At 39.1% G+C, this 9,893-nt stretch overlaps 1 long non-coding RNA gene across 2 annotated transcripts; it reads left to right on the forward strand.

Moving 5' to 3' along the window:
• Positions 1 to 619: 619 nt before the first annotated feature.
• On the forward strand, positions 620 to 9,049 carry LOC125266708. 2 transcript variants are annotated; one of them, XR_007184543.1, is made up of 3 exons: positions 620 to 1,691; positions 2,297 to 2,640; positions 8,384 to 9,049. It is a non-coding gene; the product is annotated as an uncharacterized LOC125266708 (long non-coding RNA). The 2 variants fall into 2 exon arrangements; XR_007184544.1 differs by having other exon boundaries at positions 2,302 to 2,640.
• The last annotated feature ends 844 nt before the right edge of the window (positions 9,050 to 9,893 follow it).

Consider the following 9,893-nt stretch of genomic DNA (forward strand, 5'->3'; position numbering starts at 1 on the left):
TATGTATGGCACAGTCAGCACTGGCCAACCAGGGTGTAAGCTCAAAATGGAATAGTAAGCATGTTAATAGTTAATAACAATTAGGGCCAATGTTGGTAAATATATGGTACAGTTGACACAGCAAATATGCTCTAAATATCATAAAAAACAAGGCCACTTCTGGCTTTGGAAGGAGCACCTTTAAAAACTGGTTAATTTAGATGTATAGCTAAAAAATTAAACTGAAAATATAGCATTAATACTTTTCAGGGATATTTGATATAGGATGCAACACTTAATTGTACAGGCTAATCTGGAGAAGGCAGATATTTCAGTTTTTTTAACATAACTTTATTGGTGTGTTTGTGTGTGTGTGTTTGTGTTTGTGTGTACAGGTATATGTGGTTTATGAGTACACAAATGTCTGTAATGACATATGCATTACAATGTAAACATGGTTTATGAGGACACTTCCCTTGTCATTGTAAACCAAATGGCTTAAAAACATACTAAACTTATTTTTTTTTTAATTCAAAACATGCTGAAAGTTTTGTGTGGTGGGTAGGTTTAGGGCTAGGGGAGGGGGTATACAATATATGGGGGAGAGGGGGTAATAATAAATTATGTTTTTGGAAAATGTAAATTGTAGAAAGTTTGCTGTGATGGGTAGGTTTAACGTAGAGGGATAGGTTATGCAGTTTGTACAGTATAAAAACCATTATGTCTATGGAAAGTCCCCATAAAACATGAAAACACAGCGTGTGTGTGTGTGTGTGTGTCTGTACTGTAGAGCAGAAACACAGATGTGCACTATTAAAGCTCTTACAGTCAGTTATGCTGTACATGTACTGTAAGTAGGAGTGTCTGATTGAGAAACGTGTACAACATAGTTAAAATTAGTGAACTCTTTTTATGGTCTTGGAACATATGTTTGGTAGAGAGACATTTTGAGCTGCTGTATGTTAAAAATCTTTGCCATGGTTTCAAGCAGGACATATTCCACTGTCCATGTTTTGTTGATCTGGTAACAAGATCCCTACAAGTTAGTCCTAACGCTACCCCTAAACCTAACCCAACCCATTATCCTTAAAGTAAGAAATGATAACCAGCACAAAACCCTGGTTGTATGCATAAACTTGACATAAACTGTAAACTTGTCACTCAAATATGATTGGTTGAATGAAATGCAGGATTAACAATGTAAGCAGGCAGTGTCATTTTATAAACTGCTTAAGTGACCCTGATATTGTAATAAGTACATAAATTAATGAATGAACAAACTAATAAATAAATAAAACATTACAAAACAAACATTAATAAAAAATAATTTATTTGTCTTACATTTTAACTGAATATTGACATTTACATTTATAAATGACTTTTTTATGAATAAAAATAGCCTTTCATATTATTAAATGAGTGGGTAAATCAGCACAAATCAGCATAAAACTGCAATGAGAACATTGTTTTTTGATATTATTTGATTTGATATTAGGCTATTAACTTTTCAAACATTTTATTATTATTATTATCATGTTATAGGCTTCAGCTAACTTTGTTAGAGATAATAATCTTTTTTTAATCAGAGTTCAAACTGGTTCGAATTTTCCTATTTCCGGCCCTTTAAATTTAAAAGTAAGCGCGCAAAAGGCGGAACAGCAGAGGATCGGCTGGAGAATTGACGGTTGAAAACTGCACAAAATAAAGTCAAGGTAAGATTTTATTAAAAGTAATGGATTTAAACAATGTCTTTATGTTGTTGGCGATTGCTTCGTTATATTTGATTGGAGTATTAATGTGATATTAAAGTTAGCTAATGATAACTTAAATCGTTAGCAAGCAAACATAAGGCTATTTGGAGATAAGTTAGTCATTTCAACTTTTGCTATCTCTGGATTTTCAGGATTTTTTTTTAAATATGAATGTTTGTGTAGAGAAATGGGCTGAATGATTTGAAGTTTGTGTAGGCTACAATGATTAAGTGACCGTGACATAGTAATTTGCTATGTTCGCGCTGTTTACATTTTTCTTATGATACTTTGCTACGGCCAATAGATCAAGACTGATTAGTTCATTGTTTTTAACTATTTTATGTAATATCTCGTGAATAACGTTGATTAGTTCACCTCCGAGTCTTTTGAACCGAGTCTTTTTCGTTCATTCACGTCACGTGACGGCATACATTCAGTTAACGTTAGTTTTTACTCAAGTAACATGATATGATCTTCAATTAAGTCCCATGAAGGCAGCATGTAGCCCGGTTAAACTGTAAATCCAGTGGTCATTAACACTGAAGTGATACACTGTCTCTCCTCAGTGTAGAGCCTCCTGCTGTAAAAAACAGCATTGACCAGCATGAATTCCCTTTCAGTCACTGTCTACCAACCTGCAGTCGGTTCAGCACGGTACTGTAGACAAGTGTTTTTACTTATGTTTCATTATGGCATAACAGTAAAATAAAAATTATGACTATAATTCAATTGGACATTCATCTATGTATTCATTGTACATTATACTGCACTAACTAGTTTTATTACTTGTCAGAAACATCAGGCTCACAGCAACAGATTAAGAATAATCCTGCATCAAAAGATGGCTTCAACTTGCATGTGAGACAGAGAAGAGAAAAAGAGGAATGAAGATGGACTGTCTAAGAAACCTGTAAGTCTGTTACACTGTCTATTTTGCTATATGTGTGTAATCATTTGTATTATACTACGAGGCTATTGAATGCTTGAATTAAGGTGCGGTCACACTGCACTTTTCGTTCCATTGACTTCCATTCAAACGCATGCGAATGCGTCAGACCGGAAACGCAAGCTCGTGCGAAAAATATTGCATGTCGCTGCGTTCCAAAGTTCAAGTTTGGTGAACTCTGACCTGCGAATTCGCATCACGTGAAGACGTGCGACCAGTAGAAGATCGATTCGTCACGGCATGACCTCTTGGCTGAATGAAAAGAATTATATTTTTGCAGTAAAGTCGAGTAGGTTCTATATTTTTACATTTTAAATGTATTACTTTAAGTTATGTGTTGAATTCATGTTTATTAAAAAGACGCTGTAGACCGTGACGTCATATCACGACCGTTACAGCATCCGAAAAAAACTCGCAAGTTCAAAGTCTAGTGTGACCGTGGCTTTAGAGCTGTGACGATAACCGCAATACCGCAGTAATGAGATGCCTACCGCGATGTTGAGGCCATCACCGTCATCACCACACCGTTTCTATGGTAACCAAGAGCTCCTGCACTCATCAGATTTATGCGGCTGCAGCTTGTTTGTGGTATCGGTGAAAAGAATTATTTGTTGAACATCTGTTCATTTGTTCAACATTTCACCGGTTACTTTAGTTTTAACGCATAGACCTTTATGTCCTATAAATGTGTCATATTCATATTTGTGGCAGTCCACGCAGCTTTCAGTGGGCAGGACTGTTGGCATTAATAATAAAGAAACATCAATGAATGAGAAAGTAAAGAGCAGGACATTCTTGATATTAAAAATAAAATTCAATACTGGCAAGATGTTTCTATGCGCGTGCTCCGAGTGTAACACGGACAAGCATTGAAGCCTCTGTTTTCAGTTGCGCGTCTAATTGGTCAAATACACCGTGTCAAAATGCCTGCACTGGTGAGTGTTCACATGAACACAGTAGATGTAAGCACTGTCCGTGTGCGTTGTTCTTCACTCACACAAAGTGCCGTAGCGCAAATCTGCAGGGCACCTTGCAAGCCAAAATGGTTACGTCATAATATTGGGAAATCTTTCCGTTTTAAACCAAGAAAGTGAGCCAATGTATATCACACAAAAAGCAAAGTGCAAACTTTTCTCAAGAGACAAATTTCAGCATAACATGCTGATAACGGTAGGCTATCCTAACTGTCTTAATTTATTCCTTTATTTATTTTGTAGACCATAAATATAGTAAAACAAATGAGAAGAATAGTATTTCATGTTAAACAGGTTGTTTTTTTTAAATGCATCCAAGGGTGCTTTAACACTTGGTTTGATTGCCTGGACCGAACCCGAGTTCAATTGCTCCCCCCTCTCCCTGCACCCACTGGACTGTGTTCACATTATATTATTTGGGTCCGAACTGCGGTTCGTTTGCGTCATCAAACCAGCAGCTGTTTACTACGTTGCTTAATAACGATGGCACAGGAGAAGGCGGCAAAATGCATAACGTTGCTCTCCTCACTATTTTTGTTTTTGAACCGTTGGTTTTGTTCTTAACGGAACTTGCGTCTATCTCCCGTGAATGTAGAATGCTGAAGGCGAGCAGAAATGAGAAAAGTTATGCTACAGCTCTCTGTTTGCAGCACGTCAGTCATGCTCGTCGGGAAAGTGAGTGAAACACACACACAAACACACATTTTTATCAAATAATACGGCATTAATAGCGGTACACTTCCGCAATTTGGTACGTTTGCATTCAAATCAGAAGCGAACTGTACCTGAGTTCACTTGAACCGCACCCCAGACCACCCTTTTTAAGTGGACTCGGGTACGGTTCACGGGTGCGCACCCGAGTTCAGAAGACAGTGTTCACATCATCCAAACGTACCGAACTCTGACGTCAATCGAACCCGGGTGTGCACCAAAAGTGTTAATGTGAAAGCACCCTAAGAGTCATTTTTTTCCCCCACCCCTAATGGACACACACCTGGACTATGTCACGATCACGTCTGTTCCTGTCACATCCCAGACTACATTTCCCATGATCCTCCATTGCTCATCACCTGCACTCACTTCACAATCACTCCACACTAATCACCACACCCAGCTGCCACACATTACCTGGACTATAAAAGACTCATACACACACCACCTCACCGCGAAGTCTTGTTTACCCAGTGTGACATTTCCGAGCGTTATATCCCTGTTTACCCGTTTGTTACTGTTCCTGCCTGATTCCTGTTTTACGACCCATTGCTGCCTGCCTCGATCCTTGCCTGTACCCTGACTACGACTCTGCCTGTTCCTCACTGTTCCTGTTTGTTCCTGTTTTGACCCTGCCTGTACGACCACTCTTACTTCTAATAAACGCTGCATTTGGATCTCACTCTGAGTCCCGCCTTCGTTACAGACACACACTTGCACATAAACCTGTTGTCAGCACTGCTCTATTTTTATCAGTAAAAACTGAACTAGCAACTTAAAACCTACATGACATTTCTCACTAGCGAGGTAACGCCACTGTTCTTAAAGCAGATAAACTTAGAGTTTTGCTATTAATGCACAGGTAGTTCCAGTCAGTTTAATTACCATTCTACATTAATGCACTTGCCTTCATTAAAGCACACACTCATGTTGGGTTTCCATGACTTTCCATTAGGGGTGTGCCCGAAGCCAAATACCTGATCCAAAAAGACACAGATAATGGCTTCAAAATATATAACTAATAATTCTGCCAAATAATATTTTGCTGAGGCTAACACAGTTACTCCTTGTGTTTGCTGGATAATGATATAATGATATTATACTTAATCCTCCAAATCACTATGCAATAATGAGTGTGTTAAGTGAATGAATGTAAACTCTATGAATGAAATGAGCGCAAATCAAATAGCTGTATATTGCTGTTGCCTCTCCATGTGCCACAAATCAGCTTGGAAAGAATAAATCAACTAAAATACTTAGTGCTGTCAACATCAATGCATGCGATTCATTTTTTCAAGTTTAACGCATTAAAATACTTAACACAGTTAATGCAGCATACGTTTTTTTTTGTTTCAACCTTTGGCTAGCATTACAATATATGATTACGCTCTTATTTCTGCGAATGCTTTTAAACCATTTAAGCGCACCAAAAGAGAAAAAGAGAACGCACTGTCTGTGAATGTCCTGTCACACACACGACGCACAGAAAGACGTGCACCAGTATAGTGAGCATGGACGGCCCACCAGTATCGAGTTCTCTGTCATGCTTGAAGAAACAATAACACACACGATAATGTCAAAAATGTCCGTTTTGTTAAATATCACCATTGGAGCAGCCTTGAATGAGTTAAGGTATCTTTACACAGCCGATTTATGGCTGTTCTGAAGCGGGTCTGTACCTGCTCAGAATTCAGTGTAAAGACGCAATGCCGTGTTAAAGAAGACCTAAAATACGCTGGGTCTGACCCACCTCAGCCCCTAGTATCAAAGGCGAGTCTGATACTGTTCTGGTTCAGTGTAAATGAACGCGAAATATAGCCGCTCTAAACTACGTCATTGTCATGACAACCAAAAGCATTCCAGTCAGCTCAGGCGGCGCGAGATTCAAGAAGCAGGAGACGAAACATATAACTTAGGGCAAATAATAAAAATAATGTCTTCCAACAAGGGGCATTGAAGTAAAAGAGTCCTGTACTCACATCGTGAAGCAAAACCACCAAAATAACAGCAGAGAATCGTCGTGGGTCATCAATTGGCTTTCGCCGTTTGTAATCTTCCCATGAAGAGACTGTCAGATCAACGCGCTGCTACATTTTTCTCAGATAAGGTAAATGCTTAACACAATCGGCGTCACTGTGATTGTGTACAAATGGTTATATTGTGTTCCAAAAATCATCTCCTTGAAGACGATATTTCACCCACACACGACGGTCTATCTGGTGATCTGCTGCTGCCTGATACGCGCAAATGCTAGCATCATTTGTTGTTTCTGTCTCTTTGAAAAAAAAAAAAAAATCCTGTTGTGAACTACCCGGTGTAATAATGTATAATTTTTTGTTGCATCGTTCAATTTTTATTATGACAAACATCAAAGCGTGAGATATAGCACGCAGTTTACTACTTTACATTTTCGTATTTTTTTTATTTTGAGTTATATTTCATTGTTTATTATTTAATTATTTTTAAATTAATTTTGTTAAAACTGTTAGTTTTGCAATACTTATGTTCAAAGCATTGTTTCCCGCGATTTTAATTCCTGTGTTAATGCATTTATGCCGCTTCAGAGGAGCATTAAACAGTCTGTGTAAATAGACATTTTTGTGAATTTATGCCGCTTCAGAGTTGGTTTCTGTGCCGCTTTTTCTGTGTAAAGATGCCTTTAAAGTCCCCGTGAACCGGAAGTGCAAACGTCTTTTCTCCAGTGTTGTGACATATTTCCAAGCGAAACAGAATATTGAATAGAGGGCAGAGTTTTAATTTAACGCTCCTCCTCTCCGTCTCTCGCTCATAGCAGACTAAGGGTTGGAGGGGAGTGGTTTACACGTTTTCATCCTAAGCCGTCATACTGATGTTATCAGAGAAGGAACACCATTCCTGACCGGAAGTAACATTTCAGATTTTGATTAAAAATTACGACGACAAACAATTTTTTTCTGTGTATTAACTTAACTTAGCACGGATTAATTGTTCACCACAAGACTAGTAATATGCACTAACAAAGTAAGTAAGGTCAATTTTGATTTCATGACGACTTGAAGTCTAAAATGAAAAGTAAATGAGTTGTGAGAAAGTGGACATCAGTAGCTGTATTAAGACCCGGGTATACTTCACTTTCGCGGCCAGACGCATCTCACGTGCAGTCTTGTCCGCGCATCTTTCAAAGTATACTCACAGATGTGATACAGATGTGTGTGGGTGACCGAGTTCAACACGTGCAGTACAATTTCATTCACGAATCGTGCCATCAACGGGATTTCGCTGGGCAGGATCAGAGAAGAAAAATAGTGCATCCACCATTGCAACATAGTTCTGAAGTTACACCAAGAGAACAAAGATCAAAATTGATGGAGATAGATAAGCTTCTAAGTTTACTCTTGTTTTTGAATTGCTCTTTCCACACACTTCTTCGACAACTGCACACTGTGCTGTGCATCTTGCCACCTAGTGGACTCTTCTGTACAGCTTGCGCTTGCGCATGCGCTGTTGCACATGCACCGTCTGCACAGTCTCGAAATTTGGCCTGCACACGGACGAGGTATGCAGACGTCCGTGAGCCCTCCAGATGACGAACATTACGTCATGCAGACGGTGCACGAACGCGGCTTTAGTTTCAGTGAGACTGTCCTTATTTCATAAAAACATGCCATTAAAAAGTATTTAAAATATACTCTTTATGTTGTTTCTTTATGTTGTTTTTAATTTAGAGATTAACTGTGACATTATTACATAATAATATGTATTATTAAAAACTTGATTATAACATTACATTTAGATCTATTGCATTATATTTAGATAGTGGCATGAAAGGTTGCAACTTTGAATGAGCATTGTAGCTGATCACAGTCATGTTGAGTGTATGTAAGCAGTGATCTCATCATTGAAACTCAAATTCTGCTCACTAACAAATACGTTCATCATAACTAACAGTGCAAACACAATGTAAATAAGAGGTTTGTTGATTATAATGGGAGTTTTGGTGTGAGTTCAAAACATCATTTTGTCTGTCTCTTCCTTATCCCGAGGTTACCATAGTCAGCTGGATCCCCTCCAAATCCAGATCAGATGCTGGACCTGCATCTTGGCATGACCACAACGCAAGCCTAAATGTCAAAGAAGACCATGTCAACTAGACAAGCCAGACAGATCCCCTGTGAGGACTTCGTTGACAGCCATCGGCAAAGATCCTCAGCAAAGACCACAAGAACCAGACAAGTCCTCTGCACAGACCCCTACGGCCAGCTTCAACTCTATGCCGGCGTGTTGTATTTTGATCTTCAAACTGATGGAACCATATGAAATATTCTAAATTATACCAATCCACAATCTGACTTGTGTTGCTGCCTGAATCATATCACTCCATGTTCGTTCATTGGCCAGAGGAGAATTGGTCCCTGACTGAGCCTGGTTTCTCCCAAGGTTTTTTTTCTTCTCCATTTTTGTTACCTGATGGATTTTGGGTTCCTTATCCCTGTTGCCTTTGGCTTGCTAAGTTTGGGACACTTAATATTCAGCAATAATATTGATTTGATTGCACTGACACTATAATATGAAAACTGAACTGAGCTGGACGATGACATCACTGTTTTCTGCAGAGCTGCTTTATAACGAATTGAACTGATTTCATAATTGATTAACTATATACAGCTATTGAACAGAACTGAATTAAAACTATACTGACTTCAGCTGAACAATGACACTATTTTTTTAGAGCTGCTTTACAGCAGAATTGAACTGGAATAATTGAATCACTCTCCTGTTTATACCTGTAAAGCTGCTTTGAAACAGTCTATAAAGTGTTAAATTAAAGGTGACTTGACTTTTGAAATAGCCTGATCTGGTAAACAGTAATGCGTTGCCAAAATGTCACCATTCTAGGCAGCATGTGGACCACATGAGGATTTTTATTTTAATCCACTAGGATTAAAATAAAAATCTACTGTGGCCCACATTAGGGTCAGTTCTGGTTTATTATTTGGTTTGTTATTGGCTTACGTGTGGCATTTCTAAGGCTTGATTGTGGCCCAGATCTTGAAAACAGGAGTGGACCGCTATGTGGGCCAGAGCAAGGTGTTGAATCTGGGCCAGAATTAAAATGAACTGTTGCCCAGATTAGGGCCAGTTATGCTTTATTCGTATTGCTTATGGCTGACATGCCGCATTGGTATGGCTTGCTTGTGGCCCAAATCTGGCCAACAGGAGTGGTCCGCCTAAGTGCCATCATTCCATGTGGTATGTGGGCCAGAGCAAAGGGGTTGGATCTGTTGCACAATTGACACTTTCATGTGGCCCACATTTGGCAGGAATAATGGCACTTGGGCGGTCCGCTCCTGTTTGCCAGATTAGGGCCACAAGCAAGCCACGGTTATGCCGCATGTCAGCCATGAACAAAACAAATGAAGAAGAACTGGCGCACATCTGGGCAACAGTTCATTTTAATTCTGGCCCAGATCCAACACCTTGCTCTGGCCCACATACCGCATGGAATGATGGCACTTGGGCGGTCCACTCCTGTTGGCCAGATTTGGGCCACAA

The sequence above is a fragment of the Megalobrama amblycephala genome, linkage group LG4 (assembly GCF_018812025.1).
Source record: "Megalobrama amblycephala isolate DHTTF-2021 linkage group LG4, ASM1881202v1, whole genome shotgun sequence".
NCBI classification, from domain to species: Eukaryota; Metazoa; Chordata; class Actinopteri; order Cypriniformes; family Xenocyprididae; genus Megalobrama; species Megalobrama amblycephala.